Raw genomic sequence first — 21,530 nt, 5'->3', positions numbered from 1 at the left:
TGATCAGGATGACATCTGGCAAATGTCTTCTTAGTTCTGCTTTTCAGCTAGGTTTTCTAAGAAAAGGAGGCTTAAGTAAAGTGTCTGTTAGTGTCGGAACGTGTGCACCTGCCTGTTCGTCTGGCAGCTGCCCTTCCTTCCCAGGAACGTGGTGTCTTGTGGCCAATTTCAACAAACCTGAGAATGGGAAAGTAGTGTCAAAGATAGTACTTTCCACCAGACTCAGCCAGCGAGGAGGGTGGGTGAAGACGCAGCGAAGTGCCCTAAAGGAGGTGGAGGCTTGCTCGCAGTGCGAGACCAGCCCTTACTGTGCACCAGAGGGAGTCCCGCGGGACACAAACTTGGGCCTCCGCCGGTCACCTGGATACCCCCGTGGTTCCTTCGGAGCCCCCCGGGGCGGGCGCACCTGAGGAAGGCGGGACGGTCCCGATGCAGACGGCTGGGCGAGAGGCTGCCGGAGCCCGCGTCCGCACTCCCGGGGGGATGAGAGCCGGGGCCTCGTCCCCTCCCGCGCCACCCACCGCCCCCACGGGAGGCGACGGACCTCTCTGGCGTGGGCTGCTCCCCTCTCCGCGCCGTCACACCCCCGCCGCGCGCCGCTCCGGGGCCCGGCCCCCCAGCAGCAGCCTGCCCGCCCCGCTGAGGGGCCGGGAGGCGGCGCAGGCAGCGGGCAAGGCCGCCCCCGCGGAAGGAGCGCGCCGCCGCCGCCGCCCCCGCCGCCCCGCGCTGCCCGCAGGTGGCGCTGCCGCCAGCCGCGCTCCGAACCCCCGCCGCCGCCGCCGCCGCCGCGCCGGCCGGGCTAGCGCAGCCCCCCGGCGCCGGCCGCAGCCCCTGGGCCCGCCCGCGGCTGCCTCCGCGGGGCCGCGCCTCCCCCGCCCGCCCGCCTCCGCGGGGCCGCGCCTCCCCCGCCCGCCGCGCTCCGCGCCGCCTCCCTCCTTTCCCCGCACACGCACACACACACACACACGCAGACACGCGCGGCGCCGCCGCGGCCGTCCGGTCGGTCGCCCCCCTCCGCTCTCGCTGCGGCCCGGAGCGGAGCCCCGCAGCCGGCGCGTTGCCGCTGCCCCGGCGTGCCCGTCTGCGCGGTGGCGGAGCGGCGCGGCGCGGGAAGTGGGCGAACGGCGTGGGGAATGGAGACGCCCGACAGCATCCTCGGGGCCGTGTGACGGCGAGCGGCGCTCACAGACGCGCACGCACCCACCGGCTCGGAGCCGGAGCCGGAGCCGGTGCAGAGCCGGGCAGCGCCGTCCTGCCCCGTCCCGCGGGGAGCCGGCATGGAGTGAGAGCAGCGTGCCGCCGCCAGGTAAGGCGGGGAGGGTTACACGAAGGGAGGACGTGCTGCTCCGGGGCTTGCGTTTAGTGCCTGTGCCCTTACGGCTCGTTGCCGCCGCGTTTCTCCAGCCGCCCCCCCCCCCCCCCCGCACCCCCCAGAAACGCCCTTCCTCAAGCCCCCGGGCAGCCACCGCCGCAGCACCGGGAGGTGCGGGGCGCGCTCCTTATGTAACCGGGGGGGCGAGCAGCCGCGGCCGCTTTCCGCTGGGCAAGCGGGGGTGTGGGGGGTGGGGGGGTGCGCGGCGGATGGGGGTACAAGGCGGGGGGCCGGGCAGGCCCCGGGGGAGGGCGGGGGGATGTCCGTTTGCAGCTGCCGTCGCGGGAGCCTCCCGCTTGGGAGCCCCGGCCCCGCGCCCTCGCACAGAGCGGTGCCGCCGCGACGGGGCCGGGACTGCGCCGGCCTCCCCTCCCCTCGGGGCTCGACAGCGGGCACCCGCGGGCAGGGGCGATCGGGGACGTCCCGCCTGGCCGCCCCCTCCCCAGCGGCGCTCCAGGGGCAGAGCCGAAACCGGGAAGAACTTCAAAGCGCGGGGGGGGTGGGGTGGTGGGGGCGATGCTGTTTTCGCTGCTCCCATCTCACTCCTCCTCTGGGAGGGCAGCGGGGGGCGGCCGCGCTGCGGGGAACTGGGGTCGTACTGGGCCGATGCAGGCAGCGCTTAGGGCAGCCGGGGAGAGGCTGAGGGGAGCCGGGGCAGCGCTGAGGGCAGCCGGAGCCAGGCTGAAAGGAGACCGACCCAGGTTGGGGAGGGCGGCGAGGCCCTGGCCCCGCTGGGCGGGCAGGGACGGGGGAGCCTCCGCCGGCGGAGAGGGGCAGCGGGAGCGGAGGGGATGGGGGATGCTCCCGAAGGGGTGCCTGTCTCCTCTTGATCGGAGGGAGAGCGAGCTCGGTATCACCATGGCGACCTGAGGGAGGGAAAAGCTAAATAAATAAATAAGTAGGAGATAACTCCCCCCTTCCCCTCCCCCGGCCCCTGCCACCGCCCCTTCCCGGGCAGGTCTGGTCCCAAACGTGGGGAGGAAAATGCCACAGACAAAACTTTCCTCTCGTGTTAAAAAGGGAGCGGCAAGGGCTGGGGGACCGTGGTGGGGAAGGGGCCCGACCCACACAGCTCAGCGAGCCGCGGTTGTGGGGAGCCAGCTGCACCCGGCTCGCCGTGCCCGGAGCTTCTTCTCCGGCCGCGGCGGGAAGCAGACGCTGCTTCGGGGCTCGGTCCTCACGGCTGCTTATTACAGTGCCAGCCATGCCCCCCGGCCGCCCTCTGCCCCGCTCCCCGGCCGCGCCCCGCCCCGCCAGCCGCCGGGCGCTTTGCGGGGGCTGCGGGACCGGACGGGCCCCGCTTCAGCACCGCGGACAGCGGCGGCGGCAGCAGCGCCCCGGTCAGCGCCCGGGAGCGCGGCGGGAGCGCGGCGGGAGCGCGGCTCCCCACGGCGGGCAGGGAGCCGGCCGGCGGCTTCGGATCGGGCCCCTGCGCCGGGAGGACCGGGGGAACCCCCCCGCCGGTGTCCCCACGCCAGGAACGGCTGCCTTACTCTGCTAGAGCCAGCACCGAGCACAGTGCCGCTCCCCGCCGGGTGCCAGGAGCCAGCGGAAGCCTCACCTCGGGCCACTAAACTTCCCTGAGCCAAATGCGCGCAGGAGCTGCGGGCAAACGCGTTAACAAATGGCATCTTTTAAACGAACTTGCTCGAGGTTGTTTCTTCTGACTCTTTGGCAGTGGTTCTCAGTAACTTGTTATGGCTCCCTGGCTCCCTGGCAGGACCGTTCACATGCACGACATCCATAAAATGAGTCTTTCAGAAACTGTGAAAAATACGTGTTCTCAACTTGTTTTCCTTAAGAAAGCTTGTTGAGAAATTACACTTGAAGAAATTGCACTCTTAGCTTAGGGAGCTATCCCACTGCTGAGGTGCACAGTTACACAGGTGGAGTTTGTGCCAGTCAGAAAGACACAATCAACTAATCAAAGAAACACCTCCTGGTCAAGAGCTGTTCTCCTCAGACATTTGGTGACCAGTTTAAAGAAATATACAAAGTGGGGTGAATAAAGCATTTAGGATGGTGATATTTCATTAGAAGCCAAGAGTTATTTATTGCACTGATAGGTTGTAAATTACTGACTCAGTTTTCCTATACATATCTCATGCTAGTAGTTACATATGCAATTATTGTTTAAGACTAAGAAAAAATATTCTAGAAAAACAAACAAAGTAATGAATAATATTCACTGGGGAAGATAGAGATGGATTAGTCACTTTTGTGCTGTTCACTGTGTCAGGATGTTCTTTTTTCATTAAGCAAACAAGATTTATTTAACCTTGCCTCAGTCCTGATAGGCAGTAAACTATAGATACATGTATAATTATTGGTTTTGAATCCAAATCCCCAGCCTCTTGAGGTTATGCTTTACCTATAATCAAGCTGTCAAATCACACCAGCTACTAGGTTCCTTCTTTGCCTGCGTTCCTTCTTTGTCATAAATTGTCTGTTTCAAATAAGTCCTAGCCTAGCAGAGACAATCACATAGGTGAGTCTTATTCATGCATGGGAGATAGTCAGGTTCTGTACTTATGCAGGGAATCCAAGCAAATTCATCTCTGAGAATAACAAGTTGAAGTAAAGTCTTTTTAACTGTAGATCCACATTTTGCCCTAACTACACTTCTTGAGAAGCCAAGTGAACTACTGAGTTAAGCCTTTATGGAAATGGAGACCTGACTTTCTTAATGATGGGCCTCACATTTTCAGAGCTGTCTCACAGCGAGTATGGAAATAAAGGGCTGAACTGTAACTGTGGGCTTGGGAACTCATTACTGTCCTGTGGGAAAATGAGGAGACATAATAGAATACAGCTCTTCGGGGCAGTTACCTGATCATTTATAATACTTCAAGCTATTTATTTTGTTATGTAAGGCAATACTCCTGCAGTGTCAGAATAATTTTATCAGATAATTACAAAATGGTTTTGCCTTATAAACAACATAAGAAAAAAATTAATTATAGCAACATCAACAGAAAATCCCATAACCACAACCTTAATCAGTTTAGTAAAAGACAGAATTCATTGTGGAGTTTCTGCCAGTGCATTTACATCACATTCAATATGAGCTTCCCAAGATACATAATTTCACTGCAGAAATAACTTACCTGTTTTTCATAAGCATGTATTTGTAGCCTTGAAAACACCATTTTATTGAAACACGGTATTTTGGAAGGAAGACAAGTTGCCTCCTTCAAACCATGCAAGAGAAATAGAATTTCATTTATATTTTCATAGAATATCCATAACAAAGGATTTAGTCAAATATTTCACAGGTATAAGCTTTATGTTGTTCTTTCTTTCACCGGTAAAGTATCAGGAACTCTGGACACTGTTGGTATAAGGCTACTGTATTTGTCATGATCTTCTCATGGTATTTTCACGTGTACAAATAGATTTTTATTCAGGAGTTGTTTATATGCTTCTACCAAAGCAAAAAGTGAAAGAATTGATATTAGCATTCTCCCAAATAAATTAAAATGTGTCTTAAGTAATAGTGGTTGAAGCATTGTAGAGAACACATTCCTATTGTATTTTTTTCTTTTTATTTTCATTGTTGTTAAAAGCTTGGGAGCTCTGTTCAGTGTTTTCATCATCTGCTTGCTACAGAATGTTGCTTTTTAATTGGGACAATTAAACACTGGCAGTTTTAAGAAGAGATATGGCTTAGGTTAATGTGTTCGTTACGTTTATGTGAATGTACGACATATACAACAATATTCCTAGCATATTAAATATCAACATCTAAATACTGATCATGCAGAAAGAGACTGATGCTTCTTAAACAATCAATGCTAACTTTACTGAACCATAAACCCAAGAAAAGAGTTTTAATCTCCTTCCTACTTAATAGTGACTTCCTAGAAGATTTTTTGTTTTCTCCCCCAAAACTGTGCATCAGATGCTTTACTGGAATGCTATTGATATTAGAAATACATTTTTATTATATGTGTGTTAGGAATAGCTGGAATAAAAGTATCAAACAATAGAAGTTTACTAACTCCACTTTTTCATACACTGCTGCAATTTTTAATTACGCCTGAGGACACTGGCTGTCATGGAAGCTTGAAGCCTTCTGAAGGAGCCTCATGACAGTGTTGTGGAGTCTCTGTCAGAAGGACAGCCTACACCAGGCTACCCCAGCCCAGTGTGCTGGAGGAGGTGAATGGCAGCAGTGCTGGTGATGCAGGGGCTGGAGGAGGAGAACCTCTGTGGTCAAAAGTCATGTGCAGAGAATGGAATTTTTCAGTCATATACATTAGTATGGCAGCTGCAAAGACACTGTGCTGCAGATATGAATCATGTCCATAAGGAGGCTCAGCGCACCACCCTCATTTAACTCATCACCCGTGGCCTGCCTGGTAGGATATCACACAGGGCCAAAGGAATTTGACAACACAGGAAAAACATCTTGTTTATATTTTAAAGGCTCATTAAAATGGATTTTTGCTAGCTAGTAACATGCGCTCTGTTCACGAACTTTTACATATGGCCAGCAGAACATTCTGTCTTCAGATAGAGGACAAAAAAAAAAAAAGTAAATTTTAAAGTTTTTAAAAGATATGCAATTTCTACCAGCAGTTCATGCAAATGTACCCTCAGGGATACTCAATGCCCAGTAAAATCAGTGAAGATCTGCATGACTGCAAGGACTGTGCACAGTCCTGATTGCAGAAGCCCCAGTTCATGCCAGAGGTTGCAGAAGGAGCTCTAACATAAATGAGAAGGACCTCTAATAGAAGTTTGCTTTGGAGTGTTAGCCAATAGAGTTTTGGAATTAAAAAATAGCTTAAAAAAAGGTGAAAGCCCATTGATTCCCTGCTTCTATTTGCCAGTTACAACTTCAGGTCAGCCATTAGTGGTATCTGGTTATGAGGTGCAGCATGATATTCCTGGTATAGGCATCCACAAGAATAGGAGTCATACTATTTCTGTAGGTCTAACTGACAATAAGATCAGAAAAGCCCCCAGAAGACACATTGCCCAATTATGATAGTAAATATCACCTTCATGTTAGAAAATAAAAAACTCATTCTATCAGGCTTGGCTTACTTCAAAATGAATGCAAGTATATAGCTGGAAGTGTATATTCACGGTATGCACCATTCTTCAGTTTGATATTATTTACTTCCTAGAAGCATTTACTTTCTTGTCTCACTTTGGTAGGAAAATAATGTAGTATATCCAAGGGCAGAACTAGCCTTGCAGTCAGAAAACTCTAACATTTTCACTTATAGCTTGAAATTCACAGGAGTAAATTAAAATTCCGCAGAGATTTAGGTTTGTTAAAGCGTTTGCATTAACAGCACTGGGTGTGTTAATGCAGACAGTGAAGGCTTATCCAAATATTTAAGCCAGAGAGCCTGCTCTTAATCCTGACTGCCAATGACCTACCCTTTCTGTCATGTGCAAAGTGAGTGGTTCATACTGAGGGAGCTCAGCTTCAGATTTCGACATGTATGTGAACATCTGAGCCTTCAGAAAAGCCTCCCAACTAGAGGAAGTATCTGATTTATCCTAACACAGAGACTTTAAGATGCTGGCATGAATGTAAATATGATCTTTGCCATTTGGTCTTGAGGCAGTGCTACCTGATCCTCATGTGCCCAATGGCTAAAGGCAGTGGTTGGAGACAGTATGGATGGGGCGAAGAGCTTCAGCACAAGCTTGGATATGCTCCTACATCCCATCACAGGCCTGCAGACACAGCCTTACCCTTCACTTTGATTTTACATCATATCCTTTGACCTGACTGTGGTGGGTCTTTAAGTTCAACCATGCCTTTAGAAAGAGGAGTCCTAGGTCTGATTGCTACTGTCATAGCAGTGATGGCATTTCATAGGCAAATAAACACTAAAGATCATAAGTTTATACAGCTGTTATGATTTATTCCACATTTATTTAATCTACATAGGCTGTTGGAGCCTGACCTGAAGAAGCCACCATGTGCAGGATTTGTTGGGACTCACTAGAGCAGAACACTGGGGCTTGTTTTCTGATGAGAGCCAAGTGCTGGCATTTGTGCTGAATTCTCAGAAAAACTTCTGGACAAGAAAACAATAATGTGCAGGTTGAAAGGGTGAAATAGAAGGCTGAAAGAACGAACAAGATGATGAGGGAGAGAGAGCACGAGAGCATTGTTAATTCAATGTTCTAATCAACTGTGTTCTGCAGTGCTTTATCACAAGCATCCCTGCATTAGGCTCACCAGCTCAGAGCACTTTGCAGCATTGCAGGAAATCCTCTGCTTTTTGCTTCCCATTAACAAAAATATCTCACTGTGTCTTGTCAATACAGACAACTTTGTCAGTGAAAGCAAAGGAGAAATTATCATACAATTTAGTATTTATCATAATCAAGAGCACGGGTTCATTACAACAATGAGCAATTGCCAAATTATTCCTCAAAGTATTAATTTGAAGAATGAGAAAATAATATTTCCTACCTTCCTGCTTTTTCTCCCCCCCTCTCCTGTTGACACACACAGTCTGCAGTTTCTATCAGCTTGTCAGATCAATTTCCCATTCTTGAAAAGCAGCATTTATGCTAAATGATTGTAATTAAGAACCACCTTCTTCCAGCCCAAAAGCTGTCTGGACATGGAGAGGTAATTCCCCATTGATTTCCATGGGTCCAGGTTTTCACAGAAAAAGCTTCAATAGGCAATGCCTGCTTTGGAAGTATAGCTCCCTGGGCTCCCTATAGCATCAGTGAAAAGAGCTGGGCAACTCTAAAGGGCACTCTAAAGAGTTTAGTCCACCAAAGATCTCAACAGGCCTCTAGAGATGTCACATTTCGGTGCCTCAGGTTTCACAGGATGCATCTCAAGTAATTAAATCGATGTGGCAATCTACAGTTGCAGGAGCTGTGATGATTCCCTGTCTTCAGAGCTCCCATACAGAATGGTACTCACTAAACTTCTTCACTTGCATGGTCCTACATCAATGTCTTCCTGGCTGGCGTACAAAAATCTCAATATTATGTAGAACTAGGGCTTATTTTTTTCCCCAATTGTTTCTGACTCTCTCCAGCTGCAGCATGATGTATCTCAGTGCTTCCTGCTCTCAGAGGTGGCTTTGGACTATCAGAGCTGGAACCAACAGCAGAAGTAGGGAGAACAGAGTTCTGCAAGGAAATGGAAGGAAACCTTTTTTAGTAATTAAAACCAGTGGCTGTTTAAGGATATCAAGGTTGTCGTCAGTTGCAGTGGGCTCTGATCCATGGCCTTTGTGCCAATACAGAGAGGAAGGGAGGTTGAGCGGGAAGGAAAGTAAAGGAAACTGCCAGCTTTGGTACAGCCCTAATGCTGTACTCTCCTCAGTATGCCACTGGCTTTCTCTGGTACCAACGCAGGAAATCATATCAGTTAGCTGGGAAATAAATAAAAAGCCTCATTTAATTCTTTACTGAATGGAAACGGGATTATCAAGTCTTCACCCAGCATCATTTTTACGGAGGACGAGGGGAAAGGAGGCTATTGGATCGCAGCCCATTAGCATTACCCAGTGTAGTGTGTACATCAAACTGGGGCTGTCTCAAAAAATGCAGTGTGTCTCTGGTACTCTTACAATCCATGGCTGTTGTGAATTACTGTATAAGAATTCTAATACTTCAGGTGGTTAATCATATTAAATAAACTAGATACATGTTTATCCCAGCCAAGTATCCAGCAGGGGTATGAACAATCTTTATGAAGCTGCTGTATTCCATCTATTAAACATAATTACATTAAAGCATAAAGTGCATCTGAAGTCTTTCAGGGTTACAAACAAAGTAACATCAATCTACTTTCCAGAAATATACCAAAGTTACCATTAAAATCAGAAAGATAAACATGGAAACAGAAGATCATAGTTACTGAGAAAATATTCCGACAATATCTGCAATAGCCTAGTGATGGTGACTGTAATTGTATGTAGGATATTTACAACCTGATTTTGTGGTAGTTGTTGGCAAGCGTTGACTTTGCACTTGTGAATGTTATGCAGTATGTAAGAGCACAGTTCCCATGTAACTGTTCTCCAGACATTCATTGCCATTACTTTTTTCTCTACAACTGGACTGAAACTGTAAACAGGTGACCACAAACTTCTGTTGCACCTCAGTGCCAAATTCTGGGCCTGCCTGAGTTCTTCCTTGCCAGTCAGAGTTTGCAAAGCTATGTAAAAATTTAAGAAGGTCAAAATTTGGAAAAGATGGGAAGGAGAAGGGCTCAAGAGAGAAGGAATAAAAACACAAACAAGGGAAAGGAAAAAGCCCTAGAACTGGATCATAAAGACTGCCATATTTGGAACAGTCCATTCCACAGTTCTGGGATGGCTCGCTGCAGATGTAGGCCTGTTTGCAACATCTGGATGTTGCTGATCACTATTCCCCTTCTCTCTACCTCTTGCAACTAGCAAATTTATGGTTTTAATTGGAATCAATCTCTTACCAGATCACAGGGCTCAGAAATGCATTTCACAAGGAGCTAAAGCAGTTAATACACTGACTTAACGCTACCAAGACTTTTGCCTTCTGGATATATAAAAAAATAATTACAAAGGTATTCTAAACTGCTATCCAGCAAAGAAATAGTACCCACTGTGTATAAACAGCAAATGTCTATTGTTGTCACACTGCATTCCAGCAGTGTTTTCTGCAAGAAATAGCTTTGCTCTTTCATGAAGTAAGAGGTAACGACAGCAGATACGAAGGCAATATATCTCCAACCAGAATTTAAACTGAAATACTGCATAAAGTCAAAGAATTTTAAAAATAAGAAGACAGACAGAATTAGGAAGAAGTTCTGGCTTGGACTATTTGCTAAGAACAGAACTCATGGTTTGTTTGTTGTTTTGTTTTTAATTACAGCTGCATGCAGAAGCCAAACTGGTGGGTTTGGGGAGTCACACACAACTCACATCTTAGAAGATAATTAAGCTGCTGGCTGGTAGGAAACTCAGGTAGGCCCTTAGAGATGCTGAAGAGAAAAGATGCATGATATTGTCATGAGGGGAAATAATAATAACAAAAGAAACTGGAGGAAACCTTGCTGGAAATGTATAGGAATTGTAAATCCTACCAAGCTGTTACAGAAATAGAATCACAGAAAATATGTGATCTTGTATATGCATTTTAGTCAAAGAGCATTAAAGTCTTTCCATTAACTTCAGTGGGTTATCGTATCAGACCTTAAATGTAAATTTATTTTAAAAAACCTAGTATACAGGGGAGAGAGGTCTGACATGCAGCTTCCTTAGCACATCTCAGGATGACTTCATTACTTAAAACTGTCATCAGAAATCTGTGTATAATCCAGCCTAAACTTTGTTCCTATTTGTTCTGCGTAATTCTAAGTGTGCAACCAGCAGATAGAGGGAAAGCAATCAGCTAACTTATTCTAGAAATGTCTACAAGTATTGCAAATCCCTTTCATTTATGATGATTTTAAGATGCAGTTTCTCACATTTTGCCATAGTGCAAGCACACGGCACTCATATGGGAGTTTTGTGGCTCCCCAGGAGTAAACATAGTGCATTTTCAACAGACATGGCAGTGTATCAACCCAAACTTTTACCAGGAGTTGGAGCCTGAATATTTCTGCTTAACCTATAGTAAAGATCAGCCTGCTTTAGGGCCGAAGCATGGATTTAGGAGTAAATATGGAGATATATTTCAAAGCAGATTATTTTAAAAGCAATGGCTCTTGCAACTTGGATGGAATGTCAGTCAACAGTGGTCAGGGTGAGCACATCTGAAGTGGTCAAGTCGGAGGCATAAAAAATGTCATCTGTTATATCTCCTTACACCAACTAATGAAATATCATAATTATTTTTAAAAATTCAGAATAAAGTCAGATTTATGCAATTATTACTTTCCCTTAATTAAGTTTTCCATAAGCAAGTAGTGCAGGATCAGACCCATATCAATTTATGGCAATAAGTCTAACCATTCCATCAGCTTAAAAGCAAAGCAAAAATAGCTTAGATCAGCTGTTTATACAGACCACTATGATGAAGGAAAAACCGAGACAGGAGAAACTCCATTATTCCTGAAACAGCTATCATGGCTTGTAATTGTGCAGGACTAGATCCTGTGTAAAGAGGACCTTTCAGTAGTAAGCAAACATTAGACCAAGCCTGATGAAGGATTCTTTTCTTGAATACAAGGCCCATTTAAATGCCACATGACATTTTAACTATATCAAGTGTGTATGCAGGGCAACCCCATATGGTTCAAGTCAAAGACAGGCTAAGGAATTGGGCTGTGCAATTGGGAAAGGTGAGTGCAAACACTGGCAACTGAAAAGACAAGAGATCTTCATTTTGTTCTTGAAAACAAGGCCTCAGGCATGCCCCTTATGAGCAGCAGAGGGAGAATATTCAGGCTTCACTTTTCGCAAAGCACACAGAAGAACAACTTTAACTTTCTATAGGAATTAGGTTTCTGGCTTCAGGCTAGCTTTTCATTTCAGTGAAACCTAAACTTGGGTGAGATTGGACCCAAAACATATATTCCACAGTTCAGCATAGTCACATAAAGACTGGATTTTGTGGGTTAGCTTCATAATAAGTTGAGCTTAATTGGTAAAGATGTGCCATGAGAAAAAAGAAAAAAAATAATCCCAAAAATAAAACCAACAAAAAGCACACCACAAACAAAACAAACCCCCCCCCCAACCCCAAAACCCAAAGCTAAACCTCAAACCTTACTCTTCAGTTATAACTGTAATCATCAAAGCCATACTCAATAACCTAGAATTAGCACTTCTACTTAATCCTACACACTGACGTGGGAGGCAAAGAGGAGGAGAACAGTGTCGTTCTGATGCAGCTAGATAAACATTTATTAATGATTAGTACAGAGGTCAAAATTAGAACTATTAGAACTATAAGTTAAAACAACTTTTTAAAAAGCTTCCCCCCAAATAAAAACATTTATACAAGTAACTGGAAAATGAAATGCTTTACCTTTATCTTGCCTGTGAATATTTCCCCTGTGACAATAGTCAAGGACCTTATCTTGTATGTCCTACCAACTTTCAGACTTTGGTCCATGTGAAAAGATTCTTGTTTGCTGTATGTCTAGTTATTACTCTAACTTAACCCCTATCACAGACCTCTAATGAACTCAAAACACAACCTAATGAACATTACCGAATATAAGAATTATGAAATCATTTCACAGAATTATAGAAAAAATAGGTAAGAAGGGACCTCTGGAGGTCTCTAGTCAAACCTCACCAGTGCCAAGCAAAAGGGAATAATCCCTTCCCCCACCCTGCTTGCTAATTCGTTATTAATGCATCCCAGTATACACTCAGCCTTCATCGCTGTCTGTGGAACCCACGGGTCCTATCCTGTGGTGTTGCTACCCAGTGAGTTGGTCCCCAGCATGTATTGAATCATGGCACGCTCTTCCCCAGGTACAGGACTTTGCATTTGTCTTTGTTCAACTTCAAGAGGCCATTCCTCTTGCTTGTCTAGATCCCGCTGAGTAACATCCCCACCCTTCCTGTGCATCAGCTGCTCTTTCCAGTTCGGGGTCAGCTGGAGGCTGGCTGAGATGCCTTCAGTCCTGCTGTTGAAGTCACTGCTGAAGGCATTAGCACCGGCCCCAGCTGGTATCAAGCCCCAAGGAACTCCATGAACTGTTAGGCTGGAAACTGTAGACCCTTCAAGTTCAAAGGCCCAGCCCATTTTCCACCCCTCCTTATAGTCTACCCATCCAGTCCAGTTGTCCTTGTTTGGCTAGCAGAAGTTTTGGGATAGTGTCGGAAGTCTTGTTAAAGACTTGCTACTCTCTCCTGATCCACAGACACAATCATCTCATTGTAGAAGGCTGTCAGATTGGTCAAGCTTGATTTGCCAAGGAAAAATCCAAGCTGACTCTTCCTGCTCATGTTCTTGTCTTTCATGTGTCTGGAAATAGCTTTTTTGAGAATTTCCTCCATAGTTTTCCCAAGGACTGAAGAAAGGCTAATCAGCCTGTAGCTCCCTAAATCCACCTTCCTGCCGTTCTTAATAGGAAGTTATGTCATTTTCCTGTTTACAGTCATCGTGGAACTCCTTATGTATTTTTGATTTTTAGTATTATCATGCTCATTATTCTCATTTTAAAATTTTATAATTCCTTCCACTTTGAGTATCCTTGTCCCTTACTGCTGACTTGGCTGATTCTCAGTGTATAACGTGATTTTCTGTGTGAATAGTCTATGATCAAGTGATTACTTGGCAATCATTTCCAAATGTGTGTCATATTTCTAGAAGGTTTGTCTTTCATTTGTAAATCTTTCTCCTGCAGAAAGTAGGTGTACAGCATCCCAGCCCAGAAGTGGATTTGGAATTCTCCTTTATACATTTTTACCATTATAAAATTCTTACCTTCACCAAATACTTCATCTATATTCTTTTTGTATGCATGTACACTGGAATAGGAAGCTACATAATTTGGAGAAACTTTTAAACCATTTGCAGCAAAACAAAGGTAAATGTTAAAAGTGTTTAATCATTTGCTTGGCAAATGTTTGTTGTGTGAGTATCTCTCACTACTGAAGTTCATAGAGTTGTCTGGGCATATACAGTTATACATAGGAGTACAAGAGGTTTGGTTCAGTTACTTTTGAGTCCTTAACACAAGCTTGTTTTCTTCTGATATTTTCAACTGTGTATTTTTGATACTAGTCATACATAAAAGGTAGGAGCTGCTTTGAAGTGAATGAAAGTTTTCCTACTCATTTCAGTGGGAATAAATTGAAACCCTTAATTAAATTTTGTCACCTATATCAATCTTCATGGAAGAACTTTAGCATAGTAATATTTTCCTCATAGACATATCCTTGTGGGATAACAATTGAAAACGTGAATTAACTGCGTTAACTCTCACATAATCAGGGTTTTTTTCTAAGACAGTCAAATCTCTGATCGACTTACACTGCTACAGTAGTGACTTGAATTAAACTACTGCCATTTCAGTCCACTAATAAAAGCACAGTGAGAGCATTACAAGGAATTCTGAAACAAATATACCCCTGCTCTGCTTTACTTTTTATCAAACTGTTTCTCCAGCTTCTTTCTTAGCTCCATGAATGTAAGTGTCTCCAGACTGTACCCTAGGCCACCACAGCTGTTTCAGGTACTGAAATAAACTAAATACTAATTATTTACTCCCCCTCAAGTGGCTGATCTTTCCCTCGCCTTCTTTTCCCATTGCTCCTTCTACTGCTCCTTCTATCTGTAGGAGAAAAAAAAAAGAAGCATTTTTTCTTAATTCTGTTCATCAAGGCTGCTGAACAAAGCCTTTTATCCCCACTGGGCCTCTGAAAATGTACTATGGTTACCCTCCACACTTGGAGGGACTTCCCACATCTCTCCTGAAGGTGTTCTCTTTTTCTCAATGTATATTAAAAAGAAAGCTCATGGGTAAAACGGTCTATTGAAAAGTGGACCAATTATCCTGTTGTTAGGAGTAGGATAAGTCTAATTTGCCCAGATTAGAAGGGAGTAAGCTCCATCCTCTAGTACATGCCCTCACCTATACTGAAATGGTTTTCATTTCCCCACTGGAATGTTACGTGTTTTGTCCCCAAGAGCATGCAAGGGTGAGGTGTTAAGAAGTGTTAAGAAAAACTTCAGAGCACTAACCACAGGCAGACAGAGTACTCCATTTCCTAAACAAAAAGCAGTTATAGCCCTTATTAACCTGTACCCCTTCTACAGGCAATGGGACAAGATCAAAGAACACAGTCCTTACTAAAAAAAACACAAAGGAGAGTTTCAGTTTAGGAAACAAACCAGCAGCATCAGGACAATGACTGGGAGAGCAATGTTGCAGGGCTTTGTTTTCTCTCAGTCATCAAAGACTCTAAGTATTCAGATGACACACATTCAGTTAAAGTCAAATAATGGTTTCTCCTAATTACTAGCACTTTGAACTTTTAAGTAGTATCTCAAAGTGAAGCTCTCCTGCCTCTAGCAACTCCCACAGACAGAACATTCCAGGCTTAGCATCCATACAGTAGATGCATCATGCAGCACCTTACTGCTCTACGTTATTTGCAGTGCCATAAAAAGAAGATGTGATGGAAAGAGATGCAGGCCAAAGTAACCCCTGATTTGCATGCCATGCAGTCTCACTGCGGTTTTATGGAATGGATCATATACCGGAGGACAAAAACTCAGAGGCTTGCTGAATACAGCAATCCCACACCAGGCAGAAATTGTATCCCTGCAGAACTAGTTCCTCAGCATGGGTGGGCACACGTATGGCAAGCTGACTCACAGGTGAAGTAGAGTGTTTTCCCAGTCTCGGTTGGGTTCTTTGCTGACATAGACCATATAGCTGCTCTGTACTGTACTGGCTGGCTCTTAGTGCCTTCAGTCTAGTGCTGTGGAAGGGGAACATCAGATTCCACAAGCTTCCAGCATGGTCTCCACATGCTACCTATGATCATACACCTACACCCACTTGGGGATTTCTGAATGATGAAAGAATGCCATTGTCAATTATTGCAAATGGTCAACTATTCACACCAAACTGGAGCTTCAGGAATCTAGTACTAAGTACACAATTATGCATGCTTTTTATCAGGTCACTGAATTAAATCGTGGCTTAAAGCACTTTATTATGTGTGTGGAGAGGTGGACATTTTGCCTGGTACAATGATCCTCTAATCCAAATAATGTCTGTTAAAAAACTTCATTTTCTTAGCTGTCACAAACTGAAGTTGTTCACCTTTATAATGAAATTCAGTGCTCCATTCCACTGTCACTTTCCTCATCAAGTAATTCTTGTCTTTCCATGCTGCTGCAGTATTATATAACCAGCCATGTGCAAAAGCTGGATTCAAACCCAGCTTAAGAGCCAAGCTCAACACAGCACAGCCACGTCCAGTTATCAGTTTGGAGAAAGATACAGACTCTCAGTTGACCAGTTCCAATTACAAAGTAATAGTGTTCAAGTGCCATAAGCGTGAATCTCCCCTGCCTTGAACTCCAGAGTGCCACATATATACCTGTGAAAATCAGGATGGAAAAATCTGACATCCACTTTGCAAGAGTGTGAACAGCATGCAGAAACACTAGAGCAGATTTCCAAAACAGCATATTGGCATTAACATGAGGTAAAATAAGTCCTCTCTCTCAGTAGGACTAATTCTCCAAGGTGCAACATTTGTATGTGCAAAATTTGCACATACAGATCATGATAGACTGCAGAATCAGGTCTGCTGTTGATAAAAGATAGTAAAATTACAATGAGTACAAGGAGAGTGGTGGGATGGAGAGAGCAGAAAATTATGTTTTAAGAGCAGAGTCCAAGAGAAGACATTAACTTTGTAAACTTGTTATACTTCAGTGAAGGAGTTTTAGTGTTTCCTTCAGCAAGGGTGTGAATTACGTCCAGTGACCTGGATGATGGGACAGAGTGTAACCTCAGCAAGTTTGCTGATGACACCAAGCTGGGAGGAGTGGCTGATACACCAGAAGGCTGTGCTGCCATCCAGCGAGACCTGGACAGGCTGGAGAGCCGGGCCGAGGGGAACCTCATGAAATTCAACAAGGGCAAGTGCAGATTCCTGCACCTGGGGAGGAACAACCCCATGCACCAGTACGGGCTGGGGGCTGAACTGCTGGAAATCAGCTCTGTTGAGAAGGACCTGGGAGTGCTGGTGGACAGCAAGGTGACCGTGAGCCAGCGATGTGACCTTGTGGCCAAGAAGGCCAATGGTATCCTGGGGTGCATTAAAAGGAGTGTGTCCAGCAGGTCAAAAGAGGTTATCCTCCCCCTCTACTCTGCCCTGGTGAGGCCACATCTGGAGTACTGTGTCCAGTTTTGGGTTCCCCAGTTTAAGAAGGATGTGGAACTGCCTGAGCAAGTCCAGCAGAGAGCTACCAAGATGATCAGGGGACTGGAGCATCTCCCTTATGAGGAAAGGCTGAGAGACATAGGTTTGTTCGGCTTGGAGAAGAGACGGGGGGGATCTTACCAATACCTATAAATATCTGAAGGGTAGTTGTCAAGAGGATGGGGCCAGGCTCTTTTTAATAGTGTGCAGTGGCAGGACAAGGGGCAACGGGCACAAGTTGGCACACGGGAAGTTCCAGCTAAACATGAGGAATAACTTCTTTCCTGTGAGGGTGACAGAGCAGTGGCACAGGCTGCCCTGGGAGGCTGTGGAGTCTCCTTCCCTGGAGACATTCAAAACCCACCTGGACGCGGTGCTGTGCCCCCTGCCCTGGGTGTGCCTGCTCAAGCAGGGGGGTTGGACGAGATGATCTCCAGAGGTCCCTTCCAACCCCTACCACTCTGTGATTCTGTGAATTTCTCCTGATGTGCCTGAACTGAGATTAAAAGAAAACTAAGGTTTTAGTTATATTGACCTTTAATAAAGGTCAAATATCGTGAGTAGCAATACTGATTACTTATTAAAATCCCACTATTCAAGATGCGCATAAGGCCTTAAGCTCCATTTTGGGCATATAAAGCATGACACAAAATGCAGTGCAGAGACTGAACTGTGGCTGAGCTACTTTCAGATCCAAAAGTTCAGTGTGGTGCTGCTCCCTGGAGAATTATTTCTATTAGGAGGCAGGACTTCTTTAGATACAGGCACACCCTTATGTTAACACTGCTATACAGCTTTTAGAAACCAAGTTAGCAATTCCATACAACAAAATGTCCCACCATTAATTCACCACAGGATTCAGTTTCTCCCTTATGACAAAGCAGCAGAATTAATCTAGGCCAACAGGTTGGTAAGCCACGAGCCCAGCAGCTTTCAAGAACTATTAAATAAAAATTTCAGGATGGAGTTTTAAATATAAGGTGTTAACAAGTATCACAGTATATATAACAGAGAGTAATGAATGCAGGCAGTTCCACAAGAAGTAGCTTGTCTCTCAGTTATTTGTCAACCTGCATCACTAAGAATGGTGACAAATGACGTCAATGCTTCATCCCAAGCCAACATTTGCAAGGGCTGTATTTCCATTTCCATGAAGGTCAAGAAGGAAAAGATATTCAGCAGCAGACATGCCACTTAACAGAATTTCATGAGACTCATGAAGGAAAGCTGTGAGATCGGGCCATTAGATGAAACAATGATCGTAAACATTTTAACAAAGGAAACCTCAAAAGACAGAGATAAGAGATGATTGTATAGATTTTGCCACAGTACCAGTAACAGAATAGGAGGAAGAGGAGGGATAAAGTTGGCTACATCCATATTTGGAGACAGACAGTTTCCAGCTCCTGAGTAATCATCTGCTGAGATCAGGAACAGACACATCGACCTGGTAGGCAGAAAAAAAATCTATTCTAAATCTATTATGAAAGAACTCCTCAAGAATCCAGAGGATGCATTACTGCCAAGCAGCTGAGTCTGAACTGACTAACTGAAAAGTTACTCAGGCTTACCTGTACCACTAACCACACTTCTTACTCCACTGATACTACCTTGAATGAACAAATCAAAATTAATTAGAAAGCTCAGAGAGCTGGAGAAAAGGACGTAGGGAAACACAGGGAACATCATCAGGAACATGGTCTTGGCCAGTTCTTTCAGTGAAGAGCCAAGCTCATGAAAGGATAAGAACTAGGGTTCAGCCCCCCCTGCTCAGATGGTATAACTGGGATGGAATGTGGCTTCTTTGACTGCAGAATGGTGTTCCATGAGCTAGTGATAAGAGGAGTGCCACCTCCTGACAAAGACAAAGGAAGACCAGTTTTGCTTATAAACTTCCTCCTGGAGGAGGATTTTAACTGCATTTGAAGGGAAGGATGACAGAAACTTTCAGGAAAAACTTCTTCACCAAAAGGGTTGTCAAATATTGGAACAGGCTGCTGAGAGAAGTGGTTGAGTCAACATCCCTGGAGGTATTCAAAAGACGTGTAGACGTGGCACTTAGGGACATGGTTTAGTGGTGGACTTGGCAGCATTAGGTTAACAGCTGGACTCGATATTAAAGGTCTTTTCTAACCTAAATGGTTCTATGATTCTATGTATGTGTAAACACCAGTGACTTTGATAAGGACCTAAAATGAAAGGCACGCATAAGGCCATTCATGAAAAGGTCATAAAAGGGATGAAGTGAATGAGTGAGTCAATCCATTGAACAAGTTGAATTATTTCCCTTTTATTTCTTGTCTTTCTTGCATTAGCACAGACATCCTACTAGATGATCAAGATAACAAGTTAACCAGTGCAACAGAGGCTTGAAGAGGTGACTGATAAAGTAGGTTTGTTCAGTGCCTATCCAGCCATATTATGTATTGGGAAGGACTAGATACAAGTGTCCAGGTAATGATAGAAGAGGAAAGGAAGAAGGTGCTGATATATTGGGGATTTAAAACAAGTCACTGAACTAGAAGAATCAGTAGGTGAATTCTTTTGTGGGTAATTAGAAGAATCACCCACATTGCAGGAGCTGTTGATCATAGGGATTTGAGGGATTTTTGTAGAAAACTACAGCAGTTAAGGAAGGCTGTCCTTCAGAGAAAGGGCACACACCCACACGTGCGCGCACACACACACAGAGGAATCCAGATGATGTATAAGAAATGTAGTAAGAGATCAGCTGAGCTAAACTGTGAATTTCACATTAACCTTACAAGAAGAATGCATACACAAGCTATGTCATAGCAGCGAAGACAATCACTGGAGGAGATAGGGGGTAACTCTGGAAGCTATGAAACAAAAAGAAATCCAGCTTGCAAAAGGCATCAGTGATAGCAAGAAATTAATCTGCTCACAGGTTAGTAGTATGAGGAAGCACTGGGAGAGTCTTGGCCCACTTCTTAACAGGAAAGAAAGCTACAGGTGATACTTAGTAGGATAAAGATTATTTTATGCATTTTTTTGCATCAGCTTTCACTGGAAAGACCTGTGGTTAGCAAGGGACTAGTACTGTTCAAGCCAAATGGGAAGATCTTACTCTATAACTGGGAAGGTACAGGCTACAGTGCATAAACCTAGATGTTTTCAAATCAATTAAGCTTGAAGAATACATTAAAGGTCTGTCTGAGAGTACATCCAAGCTACCTGAGAATTCACGGAGAATGAGGGAAATTCTAGCACATTGGAAAGAGCAAGTGTGGTTCCTGTCTTAAACAAGAAGGGTGTTTGGCAGAAAAAGGAAGAGAAACTGGTGAATTATGGACCACTCACCTTAACTTAAGCTCTTTAAAAAATAAAAACTGATGTAGGTACCAGAAAATATATGCTGAAATCTGCCAAAATGGTTTTATCAACAGCACATTGCATGAAGCCGTCTAATTTCATTCCACAGTAGATCAACACAGGCTAAGAAAAATGTTGAGAAGGTCATATATTTTGATTTTATTAAGACATTACACCATCTGCCACAGTATTCTAATAAAGAAGCAGTGAAACTTGGTCTAGAAGAAGTTACCTAGTCATGGTTACAAAACTAGTTGCAAAAGCATGCCAGGGAAGAGTTATCAGTTGTTCACTGCCTGTATGGAAGGATGTGTCAAGTTAAGTCTGTAGAGTGTCCAATTCTGTCTTACAATACATTGATGCATTTATAAAGTATGTAGGTATTTTAGAGGATAAGATTAGCATTCAAAATGATCTTGACAAAGTGAAGAAAAGGTCTGAAAGACCAGATTAGAATTCAATAGCAACACCGCTATTCCCCTAAAACAAGAATAATTGGTTACAAAAACAAAGGACTGGAAACAACCAGAGAACAATATACCTTCCCAAGCATGCAGGATCAGGCATATTCCATCCTGAATCATCTGATTCTCTCTTACTCTAGGGAGTTAGGCACAAGGTAAGCAGTGCATCCTGCTCCTGAGAGCTAGCATCTAACAGCTAGATTTGATCATGCCTGGTGACATTTCACATTCTTTCTTATGCTTTGCCATCACAGAGCCTCCTCTTTAAATGGCTTCAAAGTTGATTTACGTTGCTTTTAGCCAAATGTTCTTCAAGGTGTTCAGCGCTTCAGAAATGTAGGACAGCTGTTTTATCACATTGCCTGTAAATTACAACAGACTGGTTGTGTCTGCCAGGAGCATCCTGCCCTCTGAGCGGATGCTGAGAAAGGATTAAGCATGCTTGGCTGCCTCACTGAGACATTTGGTGGAGAAGGAGGTGCGAAGAGGCCTTTACCAAGAGAGGCTCCAGAACACCAACTGAGTCACGCTGGA

General features: G+C 44.9%; 1 protein-coding gene across 2 annotated transcripts in view; it reads left to right on the top strand.

The window, feature by feature from the left end:
• The first annotated feature begins 1,197 nt into the window (after nt 1-1,197).
• The window catches only part of KCNJ6 (potassium inwardly rectifying channel subfamily J member 6), a 170,523-nt gene continuing 150,190 nt past the window's right edge, over nt 1,198-21,530 (top strand). Inside the window, exon 1 of one of the 2 annotated variants that reach the window (XM_064471734.1) lies at nt 1,198-1,306. The gene's annotated coding sequence lies outside the window, so the exon portion shown is untranslated. The remainder of the gene's footprint in view (nt 1,307-21,530) is intronic. The other variant, XM_064471744.1, reaches the window with a different exon arrangement.

The sequence above is a fragment of the Phalacrocorax carbo genome, chromosome 1 (genome assembly GCF_963921805.1).
Source record: "Phalacrocorax carbo chromosome 1, bPhaCar2.1, whole genome shotgun sequence".
NCBI classification, from domain to species: domain Eukaryota; kingdom Metazoa; phylum Chordata; class Aves; order Suliformes; family Phalacrocoracidae; genus Phalacrocorax; species Phalacrocorax carbo.
Note: the sequence above shows the minus strand (reverse complement) of the source record. Positions and strands in the feature narration are given on the sequence as shown.